The sequence below is a fragment of the Bubalus kerabau genome, chromosome 22 (assembly GCF_029407905.1).
Source record: "Bubalus kerabau isolate K-KA32 ecotype Philippines breed swamp buffalo chromosome 22, PCC_UOA_SB_1v2, whole genome shotgun sequence".
Classification (NCBI taxonomy): domain Eukaryota; kingdom Metazoa; phylum Chordata; class Mammalia; order Artiodactyla; family Bovidae; genus Bubalus; species Bubalus kerabau.
The window spans coordinates 51022243-51049118 of NC_073645.1; the positions used below are offsets into that span (position 1 = coordinate 51022243).

Consider the following 26876-nt stretch of genomic DNA (forward strand, 5'->3'; position numbering starts at 1 on the left):
GCTTACATGCAATTATTTTTAATTAGTATTTGGCTATAAAGTGTATGCCTTCATAAAAAAGTCTGTTATTCACATAAACATCTGTTACCATACACACAAGGAAACACCGCGAGTCTGTCATCACACCACCAAAACAGAAACACGGACGGAGGCTGGGCAGGAAAGCCTGCACACGGAGTTTTCAAACAAAAGATGTAAGTCTAACAGCCAAAACAGACGCGGAGCCACACCCTTCAATTAACATCACTCACAATCAAAGGAAGAACCCTTACCCATGGCATTACACTTGAAAATGTTAAAATAGATGGAATTATTCTTTGAAAACAATAGAATCTCTGCGCACAAGACAATTTCAAATTCTTTTACTGATTTTGCCCACATGCACATAATCAGACAGCTTCCTGTTGGCTTGCTCTCAACTGCCTGCTAATTTTCCAGTTTCTCTGCACTCTTATTTTTGTTCATTAATACATCCGAACTTTGTGAGATGCGGCGGCTTGAATCCCAAGTGCCGAATATTCGCCTTGTTTCATGAAAGCCTCCAGCAAGGGAGAAAATATATATATTTTAAGTGAGCATGCCCCCACCATGCATGCGGAGAGAGATACAGGGAAATAAATTAGTACAGCTGTAATTGATAGGTGGAGACGAGGCTGCTCTGTGGAATACTGAGAGGGGAATGAAGGGGAGGGGCGAGAGTACCTGGCCCGTGAATTACTGAGTCAGTGGGAATTGCAGGGCTCAGATCGGAGGCGCTTGGCAACCCACACCTCCAGGACCACCCGAGTTAACACATTCTTCTCACAGCGAAAATCTGCAGCTTTTATTAAAGGCACAATTCACGTGCCAAGAGAACTTATCTTCATTTGCATAAAAATGCGAACAATAATTTAATTGGATCGCACAAATCTGCGTCTATACCGTCGCTGCACTCATACTGTCGAGTGGGCCCAAATTAGGCAGGAATCATGACCCCTCGCTGTGGCCCCTTGGGGACCCAACAGCGGTTGTTAGGGTAACGCCCCCACTACACACAGGGCTCCGGTCTGACACCGGCAGGGTGATGTCACTTGGACCCGGCGCCCTGGAGGGATGTTGAGCTGGGGGTTCTTCTGAGTAGGTAAATGGACAGAAGGCCCTCAGCATCTTGCCCTCAGTAACTCTGACTGTCCGAACAAGGATGGAGCTGGGAGACTGGCGTGAGGACACCGCACGGCTCCTTGCTGCCCACTCCTTGCAGCCAGCTTGCCTCCTCCATCCCCCAGGTGGGAGCCAAGCCCAGAAATGGAATCGCCTGTGAGGCTGTATTAATCTGCAGCCACGATGCCTTTAAACCCTGGCCACCGAGCATCCAAAGACCCCGCTCACTCAAGGGCAAGCTGCACCATCATTAGCGGCTCCGTGTAATTTAAAAATATAACCAAGAACAACTGAAGGGAAGAAATATATTGTGGGACTCAATCTATTGATCAAGAGCCCCCCAAAGACAGGCCGTAAATAAAATGGCACAATGACCAGAAAAGGCAGGTTTTACATTAAGAAGCCGCAAATTCATTGCCGAGGTGAGCCGGGGAGCCAGGCCAGAGTGCTCGCAGCCTCCTCGCAGGCAGGCGGGTGAAAGATGGCCCCATTCCTCACGGGGAGACGTGCTGGGCGAGGGCCCGGTGCCCTTTGCTGCACGCCCGTTTCTCACGCGGGGAGCCTCATTTTTCAATCACGCCCATGCTCAGGCTTCATCTGGCCACCCCTCCACGTCACTCCCTCAGCATCGGCTCTCCAGGTAAGAGACACTTAACCAAGTCCTGCCCTCACCATGGGCCTCCTCTGTGGCTGAGCGTTCAAGAAAGGCTGTCTTCCAATTGGGAGGGGCACCCAAGTATTCGTGGGGATACTGGAGTATTCATGGGGCACCCAAGTGTTCACAGGGATACTCAAGTATTTCTAGGGGTACTGAAATATTCTTAAAGGTACCCAAGTATTCACAGGGGCACACAAGTATTTTCAGGGATACCCACGTATTCATAAGCTAAGCTAAGCTAAGCTAAGTCGCTTCAGTCGTGTCCAACTCTGTGCAACCCCATAGACGGCAGCTCACCAGGCTCTGTCATCCCTGGGATTCTCCAGGCAAGAATACTGGAGTGGGTTGCCATTTCCTTCTCCAATGCATAAAAGAGAAAAGTGAAAGTGAAGTCGCTCAGTCGTGTCCAACTCTTAGTGACCCCATGGACTGCAGCCTACCAGGCTCCTCCATTCGTGGATTTTCTAGGCAAGAGTACTGGAGTGGGGTGCCAAAGGGGTACCCAATTACTTATAGGGGTACCTGATTATTTGCGGGAATACTCAAGTATTCATAAGGGTACCCGAGTGTTTGTAGAGGCACCCAAGTACTTGTAGGGGTGCCCAAGTGTCCATGGGGATACCCAAGTATTGCTTGGGGTACCCAAGAATCCCTAGGGACACTCAGAGGCCACCATCCTTATGGAGGGCACGTAGCCCAGCAGGTGATGGGACAGTGGGCCAACTTGCCAAGCCCTGGGCAGCTGGGTGGCCTGGGAACTCTGTGCCTCCTGCTTATCTCAGAAGTGGGATTGTGACATGCTGACTAGTGAGGACCCACGTTTAGAAAAGCAAGGGTTTCTAGTCCTATGCTGCATGTGTTAGAAATGAAAACAGCAATAAGGTATGTACTCAAGGTTCATCTGTGATAACCCTATGACATCATGGGCTGAGCTTCAGAGCATCCATTCTGGTCTAGAAAGTTCCCAGTGATGTTCCCAGCGGGATGGAAAGTGAGACATCCTCCTTGAGCACAAATTTTGTGGTGCTGCCCCAAACTGTGTAATTCATGAATAACATTTTAATATTCTAAAAAATAAAGATGAATGCAAGTTAAAGAATAACAGCGCTACATCAAACCGTAGTAGAGACTGAATCAAGAAGACGCATTGATGATAATGATGCTGTCTCTACATTTAATGCTTATAGTTGATTCACTTTGGATTTTCTGCATTTGTTTTGATTTTTTTAAGTGTTGCGTTGAAGTATTACAAGTTTTGGTTACTGGGTTCTCAGGAGCCCATTAAATTTTGAGTCCAAAGTGAGTGCCTCGGTCATCACCCCCAGCCTGAGCTCTGCTTCCCACTCTGGAGGAAGCTGAGACCTGATGGGAAAGCTCTCCCTAATTCCTCAGATCAGGGCTTAGCTCAGGTCTCTGTAGCTGCGCTGTGCTGATTCTTTGGCAGGCGCCTTATGCTTTTGAGGACTTCCCTGTGGCTCAGATGTTAAAGAATCTGCCTGCAATTCGAGAGGCCTGGGTTCAACCCCTGGGTCAGGAAGATCCCCTGGAGAAGGGAATGGCAACCCAGTCCAGTATTCTTGCCTGGAGGATCCCATGGACAGAGGAGACTGGTGGGTTACAGTTCGTGGGATCACAAAGAGTCGGACACAACTAAGCAACTAACACTTCCACTTTCTGCGCTTTTGAAGATTGTACAGTTTCCTAAGGACAAAGCCCTGCCCACAAATTCTACGGCTTTACAGAGTTTATGGAAAGCAGAATGTCTCCTCTTTGCCAAGGACTTGGAGGTCTCTGCTGCTGCTGCTGCCGCCAAGCCACTTCAGTCATGTCCGACTCTGTGCGACCCCATAGACGGCAGCCCACCAGGCTCCCCCATCCCTTGGATTCTCCAGGCAAGAACACTGGAGTGGGTTGCCGTTTCCTTCTCCAATGCATGAAAGTGAAAAAATAAAGTGAAGTCGCTCAGTCGTGCCCGACTCCTAGCGACCCCAGGACTGCAGCCCACCAGGCCCCTCCATCCATGGGATTTTCCAGGCAGGAGTACTGGAGTGGGGTGCCACTGCCTTCTCCGTGGAGGCCTCTGGGTAAACTGAAATCCCTTCTGCACTGGTTATTTTCTAATGTTTGTACTTAAGCACATTAACTTCCTGGTTCGATTCCTGGGTCAGGAAGATGTCCTGGAGAAGGGATAGGCTACCCACTCCAGTATTCTGGCCTGGAGAAGTCCATGGATTATATAGGCCATGGGGTCGCAAAGAGTCAGACACGACTGAGCGACTTTCAGCTTCCTGTGTGCACACATCACAGAGAATGCACCCAGTATCAAATTAGTCATGAAGATGTCTGTGGGCGTGCACTGCATCCGATCTGGAAGGCCCTCTGACTTCCTGGCCATTTCTTTCCTTGTCAGCAGAGACCAGCCGCACGGTGCAGATGCAAGGCTGCTGGCCGGTCCAGGGGCGGCCCTCTGGCCCCACCCGGTCTTCCGCAGGTGGGCCCCGAGCAGCGCGGGACCGCCCGCGTCTGCCTTCGCTCCGTGCGCCTCTGCAGGTGCCCTCAGCCCCGCGCACCACCTTCCCTGCTGTGCACAGGCTCCGAGCACCTTGCACACCCTGATGACGGCACTGCGCAGCTCTCTCCTGCTGCCCCTGCTGCCCAAGAAGACCTCCTTGGTGGCCACACAAGCACAGCCTAGGAGAACAGGGGCACTTACACCTTTGGGGCACCCACCTGGACCAGTGGGGAGCAGAAGTAACATCACTGGGGTTTGGTGGGGGCTTTATGAAAAGGGCCTTGGAGCAGCCCCTTGGAGGACAAGGTGAGAAGCATTTCTCCTTCAGTCTATGAGGCTCCCTGAAGCTGCTTTTCTCTCAGCTGGAATTTTCTGCTCTGTCTTTGGCGCATGAAGTTTCTGGTGCGTTCCCTCATGGCTGTCTTATATTCATCACCGCCCTTTCAGAGGTTTAGTTGTCCATCCTCTGGTTAAAATATAAGTTTGTCTCTCTGTACGTTCTTTTGAATTCCTTCACAGAACCTATAATAATACCTGATAACACTTACTACCCAATACTGATTGGTTGAATACATGAATAAAAAGCTCGGAAAGCAAACTTAAGAAAGGACTAGAGTCATAAACCTAGGACTTCCTAACAAATGTGGATGATAGAAACTCGAGTAACTAAAACAAGACTGTGAATTGGAACATAACATTTACTAAATATTTCCTAGAGCATATGGTAAGAAAATAAACCATTGAGATGTTTTCAATAGTTCCATTTAAAGAACAGAATAAATTTACATCTGAATTACTTGGATAATATTTGGAAAATGCAATAAAACGGTAGTGGGTATTTGGGCGTGTTAAGGTACACCTTTCCTTCACCTACATTTCAAAACAGTGTGAGCACTTTCTGGACAACAGGCTGTACGCCCTTTCCTTGTTCAATGGAGTGGGGGACTTTATTTTACTTGCTCTGCATCCACGCCTCTGCCCTGAGCAGCTCTCCTTTCATTTTTCCAGCAGCCCCATCTGTAAGGACCATCTCCCTCTGCCACAGGAAAGGGCACAGAACCAAGTCAGCCCTGGTTGGTGATCTCCGTTAGTGGTTCAGGCAAAGACACAGCCCATAAAGAGGTTAGTAAAAGGCTTCCCAAGACCTGAGATATCGATGCTGAAACCATCTCTTTTTTCCTCCATCCCTTCCCCTGGCATGAAAACTATAAGGGCCATCCAAGGGTGCCTGGAGCTGGTTCCTGGGCAAACCCCATGGAAGGAGCTTCATGCAGGATGGGGTCAAGCCCGGACAGCAGTATGTGTGGGGAGCTGGGGGAGAGACACACACAGAGAGAACAAAGACCCAGAATATGCTTTGGCTTCTGGATCCAGCTGTGCCAGAGCTAGGGTCCTCAAAGTCATGAATCAACTAATTTCCTTGGCTTCCAGTTTCTGTCACTTCCCATGAATGACTCCAAGTGACACAATTGTTTCTAGGAAGGAGGACCTGTCCAAGGCTTGTGTCACATGTCCCCATCCACGTAATACGAGGCTTGACCTCATAGCTGCTGACAAGCACACACCAGTGCTTCGAAGTCTCTGGATGCTAAAATGGTAATTTTGTATGTGTGACTCTGTTCTGATTTCTCAGCAAAGAGCACCTTCCTTCTGCTTCAAGTTTATACAACTAAAGTCTGCTTAGGATCTGTTGGTGGCAAGAGCAATTTCACACTTAGTTGATAGTGAGTATGGATTTGTTTTCATTTCAAACTTCATTGAAATAAAAAGTATATCCTGCAAATAACGCTAAGGGAAGCTTCAGCAATAAAAACAAACACTTGGTAAAAACCTCCTTAGTAATAATGGAAAGAATTAGCTATTAATTTTTTTAAGTTCTCAAATTTGGTAACGGAACTTCAAATGATTTTAAAGAACCAAGACCCAAATCAGCCTTGACTTGGCTAATCCTCCTAAGCATTGATCAGTTTCAACAAAAGGGAGCAGAAACCCAGGTCTTCTGCACTGCAGACAGCTTCCTCACCACTTGAGCCACCAGAGAAGCCCCACTCTGAGCCCACGCGCTGCTAACACAAGGTTTTAGGACAGTGAAGATGCATCTTTATTCCTGGCCAACTTATTAAAAGATGAAGAGGAATACATGAATTTTCCTCTCTGGGTCTTTTAAATCAAGCCACTTATTCATCAACCATATCCCACTGTGTCCTTCGGGTCCTCCCACCACCTACAAACTGCAGATACACTGGGCGATAGGTAGACTTGCTCCTGCCCTCGTGGAACCTGCAGTCTGGTGGGGAACACAGGAAAAAATAAGCAAGCAAATAATTACTATTTATTAACTGAGATAAGTGCCAGCAGGGGGAGAAGCCAGAATGTTTTAAGGGAATAATGAGGACTCCTACTTTATATTGGCGGAGGTGGTGGGGTTGGGGATTAGATTTTCTGCCCTATTATTGCTTTCCCAGGAGCGACGTTCTTTCTCTTAATATCTGTCCTTCCGAAGTTGAGCATATATAAAACCCAACTATAAACATAGCCGGGTCTGAATACAAATAGACACACGGTGGGATGTTATGAGCCCTCATGGTCCATCGTGAATATGTCATTAGGGCTTGCAAACAAGGCATTCTCCCGAGTGGGGGAGGGCTCTGAAACCAGAAAGGAGGATGTCCAGGCTTTCTTCAAATTTCCGCTCTGCCATCTACTATGTGCGGCCTTCAGCAGGCGGCCCAGCCTGTCCACACGGGGGCTTCTGACAACGGTGCCCACGTGACAGGGCCACCGCGGGATGGGCTGGGCTGGAGGGGACCCTGGAGATACAGGGCAGGACTGGCCGGCTGTGGGGAAGCCCTGTGGAGAGGAAGGCTGGTTCTGCTCAGACTGAATATTTTGGCCCCTCCGCCAGCCCCTGGCTCCTGGAAACTTCGCCTTCCCAAAGCTGATGGAGAAGTCGTCTCAGCGCCCAGACACGGTTGGCGATCTCTCTGCCCGGCGGCACCCCAGCCCCTAGCACGTGCTGTCAAGGTCACGCCCTAGCCCCGGCGGCCGGGTGGCCACATCCATGGATGGAACTTCACACTTTGCTTAAAAAGGAAAGAGCAAAGCTGCTTTACTTAAAACTTCATCTCTGTGCAGCCTCTGGGAGGGCCCACAGCGGCCACTCCAATTCAGATGCGCTAAACGGTCGGGGCCCCGGGGGGGAGGTCAGACGGCCTTCGGGCTGGTCACCATGTGTGCGGAACAGGCTGTACCGTGTCCTGCAGGAGGGGAGGCCACCCCCGAGGGGCCTGTGTGCACTGGCAGTGCTCTCACTGACGATTCTAGAAACATTCCTTTCTGTACATTAAATGGGTGTGGCGAGAAGAAAATACAGCTCCTGTTTAGAAGCAAATGCCGCCTGCCTAGCTCCGGAGTTCTCGGGTTCAGCAGAATTCATCTGGGGGATAGATTGTCATTTGGGGGGTAGAAAAAGAACTTTATTGGGCCTTTTGGTTGAGAGAGAGAGGCGACCAAGAAAGGGTGAAATGAAAATCACTCATCCGTCCTGCCCCCCGCAGGAGACAGCGGCTGGGGAGGGACCACAGCCAAGCACTTGGGAGGCAAGTGGCCTGGGGGAGGGGGAGAGGGGTCTCCCGCCAGGGCTGCTAATGCAGGGAAGACGCAAAGTTCGGCGGCAGTGGAGCCTGCATCGGGGGCCCGGACAGGGAGACGTCCTGGGGAGGGGATGTCAGATGGGTTTTCAGGGCAGTGGGAGCCATGAGCCCAGACTCACCTGCACTCTGTCACCTCATACTGTGATGACTTACAACCTCTTTCCATTTCCTCCAAACTGTCAGTAAAGGGGCCCCTCACAAGCGTCCAGAGCTAGGAGAACACTGGGCAAGTGAAGGATGAGGGGCCAGCCAGAGAGGGCGAAAAACAGAGGGAGCAGGGCTGAGCCCAAGGATGCAGGATAACTAGGAGTCAGAGCAGCAAGGGACTGGAGCACCTTCACCCCCAAGTCCTTTGGGGCAAGGAGGAGTTAAACCTCCCAGAGTATATGTGGCAGGACAGCCAGCATTTTTACTGCAAATCCCAAACAACAGAAGAAGCCAGGGAGTTTGGAGACGCCCAGGGGACAGCTCAGCAGGTCACGTGAGTCACTAGCCAGCCTGCTGCGGTCTGACGCGTCCAGGACCAGAGGAAGTCGGTCGTGGCCTACGTCAGCCGTGTTGTGTGTAAATGTTTTGTGGGAAGTCCACTATGTGTGGGGATGGGGATGCTGTTGAAAACACTTTGGGACACGACAGACGTGAAGAATGTCTGGTTTCCCTACTTTTCTTTGCTTTGCCGCTGTCTCCACACTTTGGTGCTTCAAGCTCCTCTCCGATAGAGACCCGGTCCTCTGCCGACTGCAGGACCCGAATGTCACGGGGACAGCCGGTGACGTGGAGGAGGAATGATCTCCTGGTCAGCCCTGTGAATCAGCTGTGCTATTTATAGACAGACACTGCTTCTCCCGGCGAGAATGAGCCCGGATGGGGCTTGACCCACTTTCCAAAAGACTTGTTCACCTTCTCCCAGTTTACTGTAATAACAGAGAATCCAATTTCTGAAGCAGCCGGATGTTTAGGTCTTACAAGGAGGGACCCTCATTCACATCGCTGTGGTGGTACCTTTGTAGGATATGGAAGTTCATCCTCAGCATAAAAAAAAGCAAAAAGATGTTGGAACAAAGTGAACCTGAGATGCACGTCTGAGAAAATGGGATCATCCAGGGAAAGTTTCGCGATGCTTCAGAGAGGTGCGTTTTCTGGTGGTGTTTGATGGACAGGCCATGGAGGGTCACCCACGCCTATTGGGCACCAGGACTGATCTGCCCAGAAGCTCTTCCTGTGCTCAAACCTGAGAGCCTGGGAAGACCCTGTCTGTCTGTCTCTACTTGATCCCTGGAGAAAAAGAACCTTCGAAATGTTCTAGGAAAATGACTGCACATTCTGCAAGTTCTCCAAGACTCCAAAATAGAGAATTACCTAGACCCATGAGAGCATTTGGCCAAAACCACATTACCAGTCCTAAAAAGAAAATGTGAAATAAAACAGCCTAGTCAGTTGCAAGTAAATGAATCTATTCTTCTGAGATTCAATATTGATGACCGAGGGCCATCTGGACACAATATCAGAAAATAGAGCCAAAGGAGGACAGGGGGAAACACGACGTTCTCACAGGAGACGCTGGTAAATAAACAGAAGTCTCTCTCCATGGTTAGCTGTTCTGAGTATGACTCTCTCTTGGTCATTAGAGTCTCATTTCCATTAACTACAGTAAAAAGGGACAAAGGCAAAATCAGGATTGAATTTCCTAACCCCTTCTCTCTGCCTCACAAAAATAGTTATCTTACTTCTAAAATAATTTTGTTTGTTGTCATTTTTCACCCCTGAAAATAATCATTTTTCAATAAAAATAAAGAGTAAAACCTGTACTTCCAGGGAACTATGGCAGGCTGAACACACTTGTTTATCTCCATCTCTTCCTGAAATACCGCTAAAATGACGGTAATGGAATTATAAAAAGTCATGAACTCATAAGGACAAAGAAAACAGGATAGGGGATGACAGCCAACAAGGAAAGATACCAAGTTCTGGGTGATGGAAAGCGGGCAGATGAGTGTAAAGGCTGAGAATAGAACAAACAGCTGAAACCTGCGGACTTAATAAGAACTAAGTCCATTTATGCTGCAGAACTCCAGAAAGGCCCAGATTTGAAGGCACCTGGTACTTCCAGGCATCAGTACATATAATGACTTGAAAAACAGAAGTGCTTGGAAGGCTTCCTAAAGAGCCCTGAGACCCCAGGGTCCCTTCCCCCAGCCCAGACGGCCTGGAGACTGCCCCTCTTCCACCTTGGCAGCAGAGAGGCAGAGGCTGCCTTCTGCATGGGCTGACCCCTAGATGGTCTGGACCTGGGGACACCAGGCCATGTGAAGGTGAAGGCATGGCGCCATACTGAAAGCAGGAAAGGGAGAGTGTGTGCTGAGCGCTGTGATGTCCCATTTCCTTCTCCTCCAGGGCCCTAAACTTGACAGCCTCCAGGTAGGACCTGCAGGGATTTTTATCTAAAGAAACTGGCCCATTCAAAGGAAGAGACTCTGATGCTGAACTCTCTGCCCCACCCCTATGGCATGGCCAGTCTTTACTTGAATACCAGATGTCAAAACCACCAGTTCAGAAGCCCCACTCATGGACAGCATTTCCAGAAACCTCTGCGGTGCCTCAAGACAGACAGCCAAGAGTCCTCACATATTAGAAGAAAGCCACTAACTTGAGTCGGAATAAGTAAACAGTGAGACCACGCACAGAAAACAGAGAGTGAAGTGAGCAGAGTGAAATGCAAATGAATACGCAATTAATATTCTCAGAGGTGAGAGGTTAGTTTGGCATTCCTGAAACAAGAATACAGAATTAATTTTTTTAAAAGGAGGATTCAGAAAACAATTTTTTAAAAAGTCCTTGAAACTAAAAATACAGTTTTTAAAAAATTTTAATGCAATAGAAGGTTTAGGAGATGAAATTGAGGAAATGTCCAAGAAACACACGTTAAAAAGAGAGAAAATAGTAAAGAAAAGATAAAAAGTTTAGGAAGATTAATCCAGGAGGTCTAATATTTAAACAATAGGAGTGCCACAAGGAAAAAGCAAAGCAGATGAAGGGAGATGATTGAAAGCATTGTTTTTTTTAGAAAAATGTCCTTAGACCTGAAGGCCATTGGTCACTAGATCGAAGTCCACCAAATGCACAGTCCCATGAACACAAATAATCCTTCACTAAGGTGTATCACCATGAAATTTTTAAGAGACCAGGAATAAAGCGAAGAATCTAAAATGTTCTTGCAAAGATGAGGAAGAAATAGGCCACATACAAAAGAAGGAGGACAAGAAGAAGGAGAAGATAGAGGAGGAGGAGAGGAAGAAGAAGGAGGAAAAGAAGGATTTTTATTATTATTAGGGTTCTTAACAGCAACGTTAGAAGCTAGGTAACAAGGGAAAACTGCCTTCAGAAGCTTGAGATAAGATTACTTACAACCTGGAATTCTATACACAGCCAAGTGATTAGTTCTGGGTCAGGGCAGACTCAACAGTTTCACTTAGGCAAGAAGGAATCTACTCACATAGAGCTTTTCCCTGGATGTTACTGGGCAACTCAAGTAAGAGAGGAGAGGACTCTAGCACGGCTGCCTACAGTTTAAAAAAGTGAAACTTCTTTATGCGTGTTACTGCATTAATGAAAGTTTGATACCCCTTGCAAAGATCTGGCATATGAAACAAAGAATCAAATAAGATTACACAAGTGTTTTTTTTTTCTTTTCTAATGAGATAACCAGTAACTTCAGAAAAAAGCAAAAAGGATTACAACAAAATTAACATATCAAAGTAAAGGGCTCTGGACATTTACAAAGTCAAAACAATATAAAACTGAATACTATTTTAATCCACCCCCACTTCCCACCCAAACAACCTTCATGTACTTTTCATCAAGAGAGGGCCTACTCTTCTATTAAGTAAAAGAGGAAAGATAAATTCTAGAAAATCAACTATTTGACAAGCAACTTTTTCTCAAGGGAAGCACAGATTTCCTTTTAACAAGACCCTGGATTTTGAGGGTTGGACTGAGACACTGTGAGTATGTCTCCTTGGATATCAGAGCTCTTGGAGTTGAGGTTCGGATTTCCGTTATGGCTCGATTTGCTTTCAGTTGTGGGTTTCTTGCCTTGTCACTGCAAACGGACATTTAGGCCAGCTTAGCCGGCTTGTCTCGATAAGCAAGCTGTGTGCAGTGCCATCGTCCTCTCTCACTAGGATATGGGTCTGGCTGCTTTTTGAGGAAGAAAGTAACCGCCCCAGCTGGGTGGTACAGGGTTAAGGCGGGGGCTTCAGGGCTGGGACCCAGGCTCCGTCTCTCTGGTGGCTCTGCCATCTTTAGACGTAATACTGGGGAGCAGCGAAGTGTGCACACTCTGGAGCCAGGCTGCCTGCAATAAAATTCCAAATCTGTCATTTACCGGTTGTGTCATTTCTCTGTCCCTCAGTTTGCTGATGTCTCATAGGCGGCGCTAGTGGTAAAGAATCTGCCTGCCTGTGCAGCAGATACAAGAGACCCAGGTTCAGTCCCTGGGTCGGGAAGATCCCCTGGAGGAGAGCGTGACAACCCACTCCAGTATTCTTGCCTGAAGAATCCCAAGGACAGAGGAGCCTGGCGGCTACAGTCCATGGGGTTGCAGAGAATCAGACACGACTGAGCACTTGTCACCTCTGTGGAAATAGTGGTTGTGCCTGGTGGGCTGCAGTCCATGGGGTCGCGAGGAGTCGGACACGACTGAGCGACTTCTCTTTCACTTTTCACTCTCATGCATTGGAGAAGGAAATGGCAACCCACTCCAGTGTTCTTGCCTGGAGGATCCCAGGGACGGGGCAGCCTTGTGGGCTGCTGTCCATGGGGTCGCACAGAGTCGGACACGACTGGAGCGACTTAGCAGCAGCAGCTGCTCTCTCAGGTCACTGTAAGATAATAGGTGTGAAAAACCTTGAACACTGCCTGACGTAATAACTGCTTTTAAGTGGCAATGAGCACCACTGGCCCAGAGGTTTCCCCTCTCCCACTGATCAAGACGCCTACTTAACCTAAACACTTTGTAGGCCACATGGAGGGCTCTCCTTATATTCACAGCCAGAAATGTGCCCTCATCCCATTGCCTGAAGCTGAATCCTGTGGCCTCAACCAGTTCCAAGGTCACAGGAAGATGCGGTCTTCATTCTAGGCACTCAAGAGTCCCCTGAAAAGGTCATCACCAGCACAGCTGACACTATTGAAGGATGGCTGGCAGTCTTTGCCACTACACCCAAGTTAGACATGTGATGCCAAGTTCTACATTTATACAGCAAATCCAAAGATAAAAATATCAAAGCATTGATCTGCCAATGCCTTCATAACGTGTTTTACATACTGCTTGTTTTGCCCTGATTTTCCCTCAATTCAGAGATTAGTTCTCTTCAACCACATTTGAAACAGGAGAGGCGACAGCTCCATGGGAGCATGTAGGAGACGCCACCTACACGCGTCTTCCTTAGCTTTATCGCAGTAAGTACATTTTTTTTAAAGGTAGACATTAGACTCTAGGAGACAAGCAACTCTAGTTCTATCAGTGCAACTGTGGGATATTAGAACTACCAAAGCAAAAATCCCATACAGAAACCTTGTACACTCACTCACCATGACTGACTCTTCTGTCCTGTGGAATTCAAAGTTATAAGAACAGTTTTCTTTAAAGCAATATAGAAACTTTTTTTTTTTTTTTTGCAAACAGCTAAATAAAGGCTGGCAAAAACAATAGGTTCATTTTTTACTGCAGATCTTCAAATTACAGGAAACTTGTCTCTTGGCCAATTTGGGCTGGCTTGGAGCCAAAATAGATGTCTCCAATCTCATCCTCACCCTTATACTTATTGTGGGCAAGATAAAAACCCTTAATTTTAAAAACTCAAGCCAAGCATTGGGTAAGAGACAGTGTGGCTCCCTAAACCACACTGGTCATGGGAAAAAAATCATATTACTTTACACTCGTTCATTTTTTCAGGCTCTAGAAATCAAATACTGAGAGCATGAAACTTTTTTTTAAAGTCTCAAATATTTTGATAGTCTATTATAAATCAAGTTTTAATAACGAGAGGTACATATGAGAACAATCAATAAATGTGAAAAGACTCACTGGTTACATATTTCTGAGCAATGGCTTTCTCTAGGTGGGTTGGTTAAGAAAATCAGCAGGCATCTTTCCATTTCAAAGCACAAAAGACATCGCTTCTGTTTTTAGCCATGTCACCCTCCCCCTTTTTTAATTAACAAGATTTGAGATCATTTGGCAAATTATAACCATAAAAGTGAATATTGTGATTGGATGATGTTTTATCACTTGAAAAATAAATCTCACTGCTTCTCTCCCTGTGTACTTCATAAATGTTGTTTCCTCTTCATATTTATCTTGTTTTCAAAATCCATTATGCCATTGTCATTTCATTGAAATAAAAAAACCATCTTAATTACACAGGGATGGATTATAAATCTAGTTACCCCTGTCTATATATGTTCTTTTCTTTATAATGACTGCAGCTATAGGTCTAGTTCTGCACACAGAAGATCAAAATGGATTTTACTGAGTTAAAATTAAGACTTGCCAAATTGTACACCCTGATAGACAAAACAAAGCAATATGCACGTGTCTAGTTAACAGTAAAAATGTGATCTTGGGCTGACGAAAGACTGCAGAACTTGTTAAGTCAAAGGCTTTGGAGGAGGCAATGGAAGCATCACTTCCTCCCCAACCAGGTTAAATTTAGCAGGTACAGATCATACTTCCAACAGGAATTAGAAAACGCTGCAGTTGATGATGTTACAGGGAGAGTTGCTCTTGCAGCCTAACTTGCCATGAACAGCCTTTTGTAAGACCCGAGTCCGCTGCATATCCTGGGAATTCACCACAAGGAGACACCCCCTCCTAAGTATTAAACACCCTCTAAATGGAAAAAAAAAATGGCTGTATGCCTGAGCACTGAGATTTGATTCACTTAGTATGAACTTTCATCACTTATTAAAGTGGTTTTAATTTTACTTGTGTGATGTTTGTGCATTTCTGGAGAAATAAATACCCAGAATTTTTTTTTTTTTTTTAGCTGAGGGTGCACAATATGCTCCTTATTCCAAATGCAAGCTGCATGGCGCTTTGCTTACGAAATGAAGATTCCCATTTTTTAAAGGCTGATTGCAAAAGAAAAAAAGCCCCTGATGGTAAGTTGTACTTTAATGCACAGCGGGGACAGATGTGTACTCAGGACGGCCTGCGGCAGGCGCTGGGCTCGGAGCGGATGGGCAGGGAGGCTCCAGGTGTGGGCCCTCGACCCAGGGGGCCACAGTCCAGGGGGAGGCAGGTGAGGACTCCAGTAACTGTGATCTGATGAGATCGAGAGCTATGGAGCTGAGGGACGGCACTGGGGTTGATTCAGACCCCCGGGAAGCCTGAAGGCTGGGCGCTCCCTGCGTGGGTAACTTCCCAGCCACACACAGAGGGCCTGGCTCAGTGCCCAGGACCTCCACCTGCTACCTGGTGGAGCGGGGCAAGGGCAGGGATGCTGCTGCTGGGGAATGGCTCCAGAAGGGGCCCTTGTCCCATAGGTGGAGTGGAGCCAATCCAGAGAAAGCCAGCCCAGCCGCCCCTCGGGCCCGGGTCCCCAGCGTGTGTCACTGGGACACGCAGGAGCTGGCAAGCAGAGGAGGAGCTGGCCCTGGGGTCCCTGGTGCTGGATCCACACCCCGCCCCTCCCACCAGGGGCCCCAGGACTTTCAGGTGAGACCACTGCCCAGCAAAAGCCCAATGAGGGGAGCCTGCCACCTGCTCCAGAGACATTGACAGACCTCACTTGGTGCCAGGCTCAGGGCAGACAGCAGGGGCCCTGAGATGGGGCAGCCAGTCAGGTGGGGGACCATGGAACAGAGATCTCTGGGGAGGTTCTAAACACCTCCCCTTCATCCCGCCCTCCTCTTCCTCCCTGGGTGACCATGAATGTCACCATGTTATCTATTGACGATTATAATCCTACCAAGTCAGGACAGAGGGGCGCCACTCCTCAGCTCACAGCCGTGAAGTTTACCAACTCTCTGTGTCCAGGGGATAAATTACCATTGCTGATGTCTTGTTCATGTACTCAGGGCATTTTTCCTCAAGATAACTGCTCTTTTTCCTTTCAATCATCCAGCCAAAGAATTTTTTTGTTAAACCAGCTTGATTTTCTAGAGCATGCCAAATATTTTGGGATCTGAAGAGTAGGTTAGAAGCCATTATTAATGATTAGGTAGAAAGGATATTTTTGAGCCCTTAAGGGAAGCCCAATTTCACCTCCTTTGTAATCCCACAGGGTGACCGCGTGTGTACTCTCTGTGGGTTGCCCTCAATGAGAAATGGGCCCCCCAATGGTTTATTTAAAAGTGTATTGTTGAAGATAATGGTTTCAGATTAATTTTTAGGCTCCGTGATCACTGCTGTTGTTCTGTGGACTAATTGTGTCTACCTTGGGTTCGCTAATGCGGGCCAATCAAGTTCATCACATGAGACAATATTTCTAGGGGTTGTTTTCCTAGGTTTTCCCCCCACAATGGTACCAGTGGGTATTGAGTAACAGTATAGAAAAGGAATGATTAATTCAAAGTTCAGGTGCAAGACAGGGTCAGAAAAGAAACGTTCCTGGATAGAGTGAGCATTTCAAGATGAATTTGTGGCTCGAAACATCATTTTATGATGCATTTTCTATTTTGTTGTCAGGGGAAGTCTGAAGGCGGACACACTAGTGATCCGGCATTTTGGTGCCATGCTCCATGATGGGCTTTTCATAAAAATTAGCTGACATTGTCGTGAGCACACAAGGAAATTTATAGCTTTCATACTGGACTGCCATTCCCAGAGCAGTTTCCAATCACTTGGGCTTTTTATTAAGTTTATTGTTCTTTTATTGTTCAGTGGAGTGTAAGCAGTGAGATTACAAATAAATGTAAGTTCCACTGGATATGAAGGTGAGCCTGTAGAATTAGGAGAGGTGCGAGCGAAGGAAGGCAAACATTAGTTTGAATCACCGGTGATATGAAACACCAGCAGTGGACTTTCCTGTCACCTGCTTATATACAGGAGTTGGAGAATTGACATTCCACTCACATTAAAGTTTCCCCAGAAAAGCCTCCAAAAAGAGGTCGTCGTGCTGAGACTCAGGACTGCCCTTCAGTTTGTAATGTGAAGGAAGTGCATCATTTTTGTCCCTCTTCCAAGTTCTTTTTCGGTTTGTTGTTGCTGTTTTTCTTTTTTAAATTTTCTTTTCTTTTTAACTGGAAGATGATTACTTTACAAAGTCGTGTTTGTCTCTGCCGTCCATCAACATGAATCAGCCATAGGTGTACATGTCCCCTCCCCGTTGAGCCTCCCGCCGTCCTCCCCCCCGCACCCCTCTAGGTGCTCGCAGAGCACTGACTTGGGGCTCCCCGTGCCACACAGCGAACTCCCGCCAGCTATGTACCTTACATACGGTAACGCGTGTGCTTCAGCGCTGCTCGCTCAAGTCACCCCACCTTCGCGCTCCCACTGTGTCCACAAGTCTGTTATCTGGGTCTGCATCTCCACTGCTGCCCTGCAGATAGGTTCATCAGCACCATCTTTCTAGATTCCGTACGTATGTGTTTTTTCTTCTTGCTTCCTCACCTGGCAGGTATGCCATGCTGCATCATGAATATTCCCTGCCAAAGCCTGGTGAGGACCACCTTGGAAAGTTTGAGTAACGAGCTTCCTTCTCTCTTCTAGAACCAACGTGACCAAGGGGAGAAGAACCGACTTTTTCTACTACTTGAATTTAGTACCATAAGCACTGGACCACTAAATTTATCATTCTGTTTTTATTGATTTTTCCCCAAAGAGATGGTCCTCTGCATCACTAAAGTTTTAAAGCTTTTTTTTTTTTTTCAGGAGTTGACTGAAAGTTGTTATTTGGGGCTTGTTAAGATGAGAAGAGTGGTGATTTGAAAGGAGGGGGAACTGTGCGTCTCTAAGGTCCTTCTCGAATCGTGGCCAGGCAGGAGTCAGCCATGTTAAGAAGATGACCTTTTACTTTTAGCGGACACCTCTGTGCAGACACTGGGGCAGCCAACTGAGGAGGGGGATGGACCAGACAAGCTCCAGCTGCAGAGGGCCAGACTCGGGCCCAGCAGGGCCGCCTGCAAACGCAGCGTCCTGCTCCTACGCCACCACACTCACCCCGTGGCCCTGAGATAGTCCACAGCGAAGAAGGACTGGAACAATCCAGAGAAAGCAGGGCCCTCACCACGTGTCAGAAGTCCACGGACTTAGATTATCTTCCCAAATAAAGCTTTCTTTAAACCTGCGTGTTTGACTTGGAGTAAAAATTAACATTCAATTTATTAAAGAATAAATCTATTCTTGAGGTATGGGCTCAGGCAGTGAAGAATCTGTCTGCAATGCAGGAGACTCAGGTTCAATCCCTGGGTTGGGAAGATCCCCTGGAGAAGGGATGGAGAAGGGATTGGCTACCCAATCCAGTATTCTTGCCTGGAAAATTCTATGGACAGAAGAGCCTGGTGGGCTACAGTCCATGGGGTCGCAAAGAGTCAGACACGACTGATTAACACGTCTACTCTCACTTCATATTCTTGAGATATATACTACCAAACACCAACGAGGACTTGATTGGGAAGAGCTAAGTGGACACCTAGCTAGGGTGCACAGCGCCCTATCAACATGGCCCCATGAGCAAGAGGATCTGCGCTATAGATGAGACAGGGCAGCCCTTTTTCCAGCTGTGGGGCCTGAAGCGGGGATGAGACCTGGACCAGAGCAGGACAGCCTGTCCTCCCAGGCCCCAGCCCTGCTCCGTCCTGCAGCTCCCTAGCGTTGTGCCAGACCGGAAGGAGATGGATGGATCATGGGAGGTGGGAACTTGCCCTCTTCACCCCTGGACCCTCAGCAGGCAGAGCGGGCTCATGCTGATTGAGTGAGGGCTGGCACCAAGTCACCTTTCCGCACTGGCCATGTGTTTGCACTTGGACCAATCCAGGGGGGACTGGTCTGGTCTGAGGACTGCAGTGAAACGTTGAGTCGTTTTGAAATAGCTTCTTTCAGAAAACAGACCATAAGGTTTGTCTGATGATTCCAAGTTTCAAAGAATTTTTGAGCAAGTGGTTATAAGATGGGTTGTTGGTGTTCAGTTGCTAAGTCGTGTCCTACTCTGCGCAACCACATGAACTGCAACAAGCAGGCCTCCCTGTCCTTCACCACCTCCCAGAGTTTGCTCCGATTCATGCCCATCGAGTCGGTGATGCCATCCAACCATCTCATCCTCTGTCGCCCCCTTCTCCTCCCGCCTTCCATCTTTCCCAGCATCAGGGTCTTTTCCAATGAGTTGACTCTTTGCATCAGGTGGCCAAAGTACTGGAGCTTCCATTTCATGATTAACTGGTGGTTAATAGTCATTAGATTACTTTTCATAAGTGGGTAGTTTCATCCATTTCCAAGAAGACATAGTTCGCACAAGTCTGAAGGGAGATGAACTCTTTGTCTCATTGAGTTTTTTAACCATCTCCTTCAAACAGCTCTTTCTCCACCAGGGCCCCTTGTGAAGCTGATGACCAGATCTACCTGTCCCTTGAGGTTTCCTCAGCTGCACCCCAGACCACACCTGGGCGTGTACCAGGTGCTCACCTCAGTATAACAAACCTCACCTCCCTCTGTGCCCCGACCTCCCCTCCTCGCCACCCACCATCCACATCCGACCCAGGCCGTCCACCCCACCAGCGCCACCTTGCCTCTCACAGCACACACTCCATGGCCTGCGATTTTCAGTGCCTCCTCCCTACTGCGCTCCAAGTCAGACTGTGCACTTCGTCTGGGTTAGAACCTTCAGTGGTCCCATCGCCTGTCAAAAATAGAGCAACCTTCTTACCCACACACCCAAGACACCTCCTCGTCTCATCTGACTTTCCTTCTAGCCTTTCTCCTCCAACTGCTCTCCCTGGGTCTGATGGTGAACCAGCCAGACTGGAGCTCAGCATCCCATCAGCGCCACCCAGACACACACGCCTATGGACAAGCAACGGCATCTTAGAAAACCCCCTGCCTGTCTCCTCGGCCTAGCATTCCTCCAGCCCTCAAAGGCCCTTTCAAATCCCCCTTCTTTTCCTCTTTCCTGATCTTCCCAACCAGCGGGAGTGTTCTCCTTCCTTCAAGTCCCCTTGTGCTCCCGCAAACCTTCACCATCCTATCTCCCCCTCATCTGTTCCTTCATCCAGCTCACACTTACCCGCCAGCAACTCCTGGGAGTTTATCAGTTGGGTCCTGAGCCCTTGGAGGAGAGAAAGTGACTGATCCGTCATTAAACTTCCCAGGCCTGGCTCAATGCCTGGCTTACAGTAGGCTTTCCAAACTGCTTTCTGGATTAAAACTGAACGGAATACAGAAGCAGTTGTTATTTAATAAGACGGTGCTTCAGAATATATTGTTCATCAAAAGAACGAATCGTTGCTCCCATTCCATAAACAGGGGTAGAATGAAAGGGGGAGTCCTGACCATTTGCAATGTTATTCCCTTTGCAAAAACCCAGGCTGTGAGGTGCTCCTGCCCTGGGCAGCCCAGCCTCCAGCCCCCCGGGGCGAACTTCTCTGCCCCGCGCAGGCAGTCTTTAGCCTCTGGGCCTGGGAAGCTGGGCTGAGGCCAGCCCTGCAGCAGCGAGGGAAGCCCACCCATTTTGCATCTGTGCAAACCGGTGCTAGCAGCAATATTCATCTTAATTTTCTCTTTAAACCCTTGAGTTGCGTTACAGCTTCCATTGTGTTGGTGACAGACAAATGCCTGGCAATAAATCAGTGTTAGGGTGACTGATACACTAACACCTTTGCTTAATGATGTGATTGTTTCTTATCTGCAAAGTAATGTCACTTATGGCTTTGCTATTTATAGTCAATGTAGTGTTAGACCATTTTATGCCCCTGATGCCTCTGTGGCCAGCCCATTAGCTGCGATTATGGACCAAAGGGGAAACAGCCGCCGAAAGCTGGGAGGAGAAGCCTCAGACTGTCACAGTGCCTCCACCCATGAAAACTCGCTACTGCTCCACATTCACCTCCATCTCTCCCCAGCCCAGGTGAGCAGTAAGACGCCAACTGATATCGCCCGTCTGTGTTCCACCTGTGTCAGGACTGAGCATCTTCGGGACAGCCTGATGGATATTAAATGTTAAAAATAAAACAAAAGGCGAGGGGCCGCCTCCTCTCTGGCACATCTTCAGCCCAGCAGGGCTCAGGCAGGTGCAGAGAACAGGGAGGGACGGCCGTGCGGGCAGGTGCCCCGTTGGGCTGGCCTGACTGCCATCATTCATTATTCGCTAGGCATTGCCCAAACTATTCTCTTTGAACAGGGCATCGGTGGGGAGAGCAGAGTTCACTTGGGCCTCCCTCCTCTGCTCTGTCCCTGCAGTGAGAGGCTTCTCCGCCAACTTCAAAGGCGGCCCCCAGGGTGGGACCAGGGCTCCTAGGCTCCTTCCGCAGCAGGCTCCTGGCCTGGCACCTCTGCACAGGCTCTGAAGCCTCCCTACCAGCCTAGACTCCAGGTTCAGACAGCTAGGGACCCAGAGTCCTGGCTACTCTAGGGAGAGGGGCCAGAGGAGCTAGGAGCCTGTTGGCAGCACTGGAGAAATCTTCTCTAGGATGTTGGATACTGGGGCACCAGCTGCAGGGGTTGGAAACCATGCCAGGCCCTTGGGTGCCCTGCCCTAGGAGCAATGCATTCACCTGACAAGCAACGACAATAGCAGGTCAGATTGTGTCTCCAAGTCCTCAACCCCAGTACCCGTGAATGTGACTTTACTTGGAAACCAGGATCTCTGCAGATGTGATCAAGTTCAGATGAGATCACACTGGATTAGCGTGGACCCTAGAACAATGGCAGGGCTTCCCCAGTGGCTCAGTGGTAAAGAATCTGCCTGCAATGCAGAAGACACAGAGGCACGGGATCGGTCCCTGGGTCGGGAAGATCCCCTGGAGAGGTGGTGGATGGCAGCCCACCCCAGTATTCTTGCCTGGAGAATCCCATGGAGAGAAGAGCCTGGCGGGCTACAGTCCGTGGGGTCGCAGAGTTGGATGCGACTGAGCGTGCACGCACTTGTGAATGGCTGGTCTCCTGTACAGAGAGCGATGTTTGACAGACAGAGGCGCACAGATGCACTGCATGGCGGCCACGGAGCATGATGAGGGTGCAGAGAGTGGAGGGGTGTCTACAAGGCTAGGGTGCCAGGCGTGGCCAGAAGCCACCAGGATTTGGGAGAGAAACCTGAAACAGTCTCTCCCTCTGAACCTCCAGAAGGACGCAACGCTGCCGACACCTTCATGTCAGACTCGTGCGGCTGGTAGCACAGCGTTAGTACATCATATGGCCGCTATCACAGGGGCCAAGTCTCTGCACCGCTCAGCAGACGGCGATCAGGCAAGCCCCCTGGCGGGAGCGGGATGATGAGCCCCCCACCCTGGCCACGTCTGCCCTCACGGGCTTCCACTCAGAGGTGGAAGGACGTCTGAGAATTTGGTGCCAGACACAGGGAGTTAAAATATAGCCCTCATAGCTAAAAACAAACAAATATTGTCTACTGTGAATGTGTATTTTTATGTGTTTTATGCATTTGTCCTGGACTCTGAGGTGCACCATGCCATTAATTTTCTTTTGATGTTTTGCAAAGAACACTTTCTGTGTTTCTCTTGCTAACTACCAACCATGGTGCATTCATCCCATCCAGGCTAGCACGTTTCCTGAGCACGTGGAGTCTGGCTCACTCATCCCTGGGGACATGACCCATCCTTCAGAGTCCTGGACTTTTCTGCCATTTAACATGAGTTTTCACACACTGTTTCAGTCAGGATGCATCTGGACACAAGACATAGGAGCTGGCTAAAGGTGGCTCCATAATGGAGCCCCGACTTTTCCTCAAGGAAGGAGGCAGGTAAAGGGCAGGTCCAGGGGTGAGGCAGTCAGGAGCACAGCTGCCCCCCACACACAAGGACCTTGGGCCCCCATCCTGCCTTCCAGCATCCTCAGAGGGCTGGTACGTGGTTGGGCTCCCTGTACCCCTCGGTGGGGAGGAGCTGCTATAGATGGAGGGGAAAGAATGTGACATGACTGTCACAGATATAGTTCATTTGAGCTTAGAAATCATTATCTCACAGTAAATCCCAAATTATAACATTTAAGGAAAATTCAAGGAAATAACATAGAGGCTTATTGTGGATAATATTATCCATATTATCCACAATAATAACAAGACAGAATTTTATAAATAACAGATGCAGTAGTCGCTCATTGTTTTCAAAATCTGCTTTGAAAAACCAGCATGGCTTCTGGGACAGGGGTCGAGGGTGTCTTTTGTTAGCGAAGCCTGTAGCCCGATGACTCAGAGGTACCTGCGTGAACAGGTGCAGCGGTCAGAGGACACGGGGTGATGAGTGAAATCGGCGGTGACGACCGCGAAGCAAACTGTGTGGGCAGCACTCAGGAAAGGAAATCTCTCATACTTTCACATTCTCACTTACAAAAATCGCAAATGCTACGAACTGTTAAACCTTTAAACCAAATGTGGTGTTTCAGAGGTCTGACACTAACAAGAACATTTTAATTAAAAAGTAAGCTGGTGGGAAGTCTTGTAAAATTCTGTGAAGTCAAAAACATGTTTTAAACATGCAGGGACCCTTTGGGGGCAGGGGAAAAAAGGAATTTTTGCAATAGTAATAGCTCTATGCCATTTTAATATTTTTGAATGTAGTGGTGTTTCTTAATCCCGTTCCAGAGAAAGCAAGATTTATCACTGATTATGTAGTGGTAACAAATGGTGAGGGAGGTGCTGTAAACACTGCTCTAGGCTGCATTTTATTTTTTGGTGCTATCTTTCTGCTTCTGGTTGAAAATAGGAATAAATTAAAGATGATTGCGTGGGACTGCCTTATGCTTACTCAAGAGGGCTTGTGGTGGAGGGCAGCCTCATAGCAGGTCCATGTTCCAAAGAGGGACACCAGGGCATGTTCATTCTTCTAAGCAGCCTCAGCGCTAAGCTCATCATTAGGGTGGTTTTTTTTCACTCAGATCCAAATTAGCAAGTGTTATTAAAGACTTTCAGTTATTTGGCTAAGAAATGGCTCCCTTTAGGATGAATGCTCTTTATTCAACCTTTCAATGTCAGTTATCATTTTTAAAGCAGCTTGACCTGGAAGCAGGCAGCTGAAATTGTGGGGACTGTTAATGACAGTTTTATTGGGCACGATGCTTATGGTTCACATTTTGAGGTCTGTATGTAATTGATCTTTCTCCCCTACATGAGAAACACAGCAATAAGCTGGTTGCGGTGCCACATTATAGATATAGAGAAATAATAATGATGTCACCTTGAGATTCAAAGATCGTGGAATAGTAATAGTCTCCTAGCTCATTTCTCCCAGCTGTGATGACCTCTCCAATACTAAATCTTAACAGTCTCAGCATTATTTTTGAATTATTCATGCTCGCCTTTTCCCTCTCTACAAAATCAAGGAAAACGAATGCATCATGCTCTGTCAGCTCCACAGGTATTTTGGTAAAAATATAAAATGTTATTTGGTATCACAAAAAAAAGGGGGGGGAACCAGAGTACAAGCAGCAGGCTTACCCTGAACAGAAACACACACACACACAAGCAAAACACACACAAAAAATCATCTGTGAAGAAACAGTGAGTGTGTATTCCCAGCAATTAGAAATAGGTGATTGGCTAATCATGTTTTTATCTGGAGAGTGAGATGTTTCTGGCTTTTACTTAAAAGTGCACACTAGAGTAGATTCTAGAGAAGCGTGACTTGGGAGTTTCGGGTTAACAGATGCAAACTATTATTTATAGAATGGATTAACAACAAGGCCCTACTCTATAGCACAAGAAACTGTGTTCCATATCCTGTGATAAGCCATAGTGGAAAAGGGTATAAATCACTGAACCCCTTTGCTGTACAGCAGAAATTAACACTACATTGTAAATCAACTATACTTCAATTTAAAAAAAAGTAGATTCTATCAGCAGTCTGCCCCCAAATTACGCTAAAATCAGTAACTAAGAAGTCTGTGTGCTGTCTATGCTGGCCAGTCACAGCCAATGTTAAATGTAAAGCTTTTGCTTTTAAAATATCAAATCAGCATATATTTCTTATTTTAATTCAAATTAGGTAGAGAGAGCAGCTTGACAGCTCTCCTAGTTTAGCCAGCCTAGAGGATATAGAAACGCTACAGTTTTATTCCAGTGATGTGTCTCATAAAAAGCGCATGTGGGAATAAAATAAAATGCATGTAAATGTAAACTCAGGCAGGTACCCTGATCCATCTGTAGCTCTTGACCTTTAAGTTCATGATGAAAAACAAATGTCAAGCTTTCAGAAGACAGGAGGCTCCCTGGCTTTGCTGGGTGGTGTTCGCTGTTGCACAGACAGTATTAATTTAGTATAGCATCAATAACCTTGAAATCAGGATTTTTCACGAAAAACCCAGGTTTATGTTTATTCAGAAACCAAAGGAAAAGGCAACTTCATTTAAAGGAGCCCTCGTGGCAAGTGAGTGCCGCTCGCCACTCCAGATTTTTGGAGCTGCTCTCCAGCTTCCATGGCAACAGATACTTAAGACGATGAGGACCCAGAGATGTTCCTTAAAGAGTCTTTTCATTTTGCATATAATTCTAATTATAGATGTGATTTGCTCGTTTGGCTAAGTAGACCACACCTAGAGAGAAGGCATGGTCAGTGACCCCTCTTACTGTGCAAGGCAGACACCCCCCAGGGGGTGAGACAAAGCCCTTTTTGTGGGGCAACAGGAGCTTCGTTCTCATTAGCAAAATGCACTTTTTTTTTCCCCCCCTGAGAAAGAAAGAAATAGAAATCATCCATTCTTCTTGCTGGACTCTGGACGAAAGCCTTTCCGCAGGAGGAGATGGGGGCCGTTCTGCCGCAGATGGGCTGTGCACGGCTCCCGCTCCCACCCGCCCCGTAGTCAGAAGAATAGTGGGCCTGGTGGAATCACACAGCGAGGCCTTGATACCTTCACAGTCCTCAAGTCAAGGATCAACCTTCAGGGTAGATTTCATGTTAAGTGTGTTCCATGATATTCCAGTTCTCTAAACGCACCCCTGGCAAAATAACTAGTATTTTGTCTTTTCCATTGATAGCAATTTCTCGGTCAAAAAAGAAAAAGAAAGAAAGATTACAAGTTTCCCTCCTCCCTCCCTGGAAGAACAGCCAGCCCACCCTGAGGTAGGGCTTCCCTGCCCAGGAAGAAGTGAAATGCTGCTCTCCATGTTTCAGAGGCTGTCTGAATTCAAGCCCCGCTCAGTCTTGGGCTGGAAGAGCTCAGGAGTGGAGGTTAGAGGCTTGCTCTAAGGAGACATGAGAGCGTATGCTTACCTGCAGCCGAAGAAGTGGGAGTAGCCGGACCTCTGGTTGCTTTGCCTCTTGGGCCTGGGGAGGGAGATGATCTTGGAGATGGGTAGTAGAGACGGGCCCTGCCCCCTTGCAGGGGCCTGGAGATAGAATTGCCAGAAGGAACGCAGATGTCCTGGTATATTTGCATTTCAGATAAACGATACAGATAATATTGGGGCTGTATTTATACAAAAAACTTTGTTTATCTCAAATGCAAATTTAGCCAGGAATCCACAAATTTTATTTGCTAAATCTGGAAATGCTAGGAAGCTACAGCAGGTTTAAGATGGAGGAGCTGTCGTGGCCCTGGGCCTGAGCACCTTGGCTCTGCACTGGCTGGGAAGGTCCTGGAGTGAGCCTTCTCCTAAACTCTAGTCTCTCTCTACCCCAAGTGATCTAGCAAGCAAGTTCTAAGAATCTTCTTCTGGCTATTCCATGTCTCAAGACCAGGGGCACTCTGCTGTTGAGCCGACTAAATCTCCATTCTGGGGTCTGGCATGGAAGCACCTCCAGAAGGCAG

At 47.8% G+C, this 26876-nt stretch overlaps 1 long non-coding RNA gene across 1 annotated transcript; it reads left to right on the forward strand.

Moving 5' to 3' along the window:
- Positions 1-23368: 23368 nt before the first annotated feature.
- LOC129636960 (uncharacterized) lies at positions 23369-25994 on the forward strand. The gene is made up of 3 exons (XR_008707233.1): positions 23369-23551; positions 24453-24495; positions 25805-25994. It is a non-coding gene; the product is annotated as an uncharacterized LOC129636960 (long non-coding RNA).
- The last annotated feature ends 882 nt before the right edge of the window (positions 25995-26876 follow it).